At 40.4% G+C, this 2,325-nt stretch overlaps 1 non-coding gene across 1 annotated transcript; it reads left to right on the top strand.

Moving 5' to 3' along the window:
* The first annotated feature begins 674 nt into the window (after positions 1–674).
* Positions 675–781, top strand: LOC120276550. Its single transcript, XR_005541267.1, has one exon. It is a non-coding gene; the product is annotated as a small nucleolar RNA R71 (small nucleolar RNA).
* Positions 782–2,325: the final 1,544 nt, after the last annotated feature.

The raw sequence follows: 2,325 nt of genomic DNA, 5'->3' as shown, positions 1-2,325 counted from the left end.
GAACATTTCTTAGGACAATACTGATCTCAAAGAACTGTGCTCCATGCTGAGTAAGTTGGGTGTTGATATTCTGAAATTTTGCTTCAGTGTTGATCATAAATTTTGCTTGAACATCTTCTATAGTAAATTTTTTCTCTTACTGTGGGGGAGGCTGGTGTTGGGACCCTTGGGACTGTGGTGGTGGTCATTGTTGTTGTTATCCCTGGTTCTATGAAAAATTTGGGTGACTTCTCCACCCCCGATTATATGTGTTTATATAGGGATTACTCGGGCCTCTTGGCCCTCAACCAATATAGTCTACTATCTCCATTGGGGCCACTTAAGCAATGGAATTTAGGCATTATGTGGTTGCATGCCCCATCTTGCATGTTTCACAAGATAGGGTCACTCCAAAATTTGAGCTCGAACCTATCATGAACTGGTCAAACCTCTTGGTCAAAGCTTCAACTTTCGTGGACGGTGCAATGTTGTCGCTCACTTCATAAATACCTGCCGCCCCTAGTGGTTTCTGCCGAGTACTCTAATGAGATTCATTACTTGCCATATCTTCAATTAATTTCTCAGCATCTTCAAGGTATTTCTTGCTCAAAGAACCTCGTGTCGCAGCATCAATAAGCTGGCGAGTCTGATAATTTAACCCATTACATAACATCTATACCCTCATCCAAGAAGAGAAGCCGTGATAAGGACATTTTCTTAGGAGGTCCTTGAATCTCTCATGCGCCTCAAAGAGTGTTTCAGAATCACCTTGCCTGAAGGCCAAAATTTCTTGTCTCAGTCTAGCTGCCTTGCTTAGCAAGAAGTATCTTACAAGAAACTTCTCAATCATTTCCTTCCAAGTGGTGATAGATCTGGGGGCCAATGATGTAAGCCATCGGTAAGCTGCCCCCTTCAGACTGAAGGAAAATAGCCTTAACCTTACTGCATCATCTGAGACAGAATTAATCTTGAAGGTAGAGCAGATTTGGAGGAAACAGGACAAGTGGGCATGAGGATCTTCATTAGCTAATCCATAAAACTGAACAGAGTTCTGAATCACTCTGACTATGCTGGCCTTTATCTCAAATTTATTAGCTTACACTAAATTCATCACCAGTAAACCTCAGTCTTTCATAATTAGATAGGGTTCTTCTGGGTTCATCCATGACCGAAGGCTCACTTTGTCCAACCTGAACCTCTTGCTGTGCTGAACTCTCTGCTCTTTCACTTAATCTTTGGTGCAAGGTTCTTTTAGTCTCACTGCCTGATTTTACCAAGTTTGTTTGTTCTGCTCTTGTCATAAGATGGGTACCTTGCACGAATCAATAAAGAAAAGTCAAACCCAGAATGAAAAGGACAATAAGTAAGGGAGAAAATATATACATAACAAGAATAAATAAAAATAAGATAAACAAAAAAAAACAAAATGGCTAAATTAACAAGCTACAAATTTCTTGAGTATTCCTTGTACCCCTGGCAACGGCGCCAAAAACTTGATGTGAACTCCCGAGGTGCACAAGGTCATCAAGTAGTTCCATGTGCGTGAGACAACGGGGCTAAGGAGCTACCTTACTTCCTCTTTACTTGTGGTCTAGCCTATAAATTCGAGTGCGAGTGTTCTAAGCTATCGGAAAGATTAAAAAGAATTAAAATGAAGTGTCCATATGCCGGGTTGAATGAGAGAGAAATCTAAGAAAAGAGATGGTCATGGATGTGGATTCTCTTGGGGCTACTAAAGCTAGAAGGATGCTAGGGTTACAAAGCAATGGTGGTTTGGGCCAATAGACTCCTAAAGTAGGTAATCCCAAATCCCTTAATGATTAACCCCTAATTTTATACAAGTATTGGCTCGGAATCTCTTCCGACCAAATCCTCCTATAATTGTATTAAGGCCAAGGAAATCTCTAATTATGGTCAAACACAATATCTAAGTTCATCCCTAATGATTGGAGGGGTACAAAATACCCAAATCTCTCAGTGTATTCATACATGAATCCCTTTCAAGCTAAGTGAGTCTAATACAAGGGCACATCCCGCGCATCCAAGTACAATCTAGAAATTGAACCACGGAGTTCTCATGCAATCCAATAGATCAATGAACACAAAGCTTGAACCTCAAACCAAACCAAATGCATTATAAGTAAATCAAAGCATCCAAACAAGTAAGTTTACCCCAAGGTTCACGGGCATCAGGTGACCTTAGTGTTTATCCATCCATACAAACAAATACAAAGCTCAAAATTATGGAAACAACTAAAAGAAGCATAATAAAAACTCCCTCGAAAGCTAGAAGCTGAATGGCAAGTTGGATTGCGTGGAAAGCTTCCATGAATGCTGTAATGGACC

This window comes from Dioscorea cayenensis, chromosome 14 (genome assembly GCF_009730915.1).
Source record: "Dioscorea cayenensis subsp. rotundata cultivar TDr96_F1 chromosome 14, TDr96_F1_v2_PseudoChromosome.rev07_lg8_w22 25.fasta, whole genome shotgun sequence".
In the NCBI taxonomy this organism is placed as follows: domain Eukaryota; kingdom Viridiplantae; phylum Streptophyta; class Magnoliopsida; order Dioscoreales; family Dioscoreaceae; genus Dioscorea; species Dioscorea cayenensis.
This window is presented reverse-complemented; position numbering and strand designations above follow the sequence as displayed.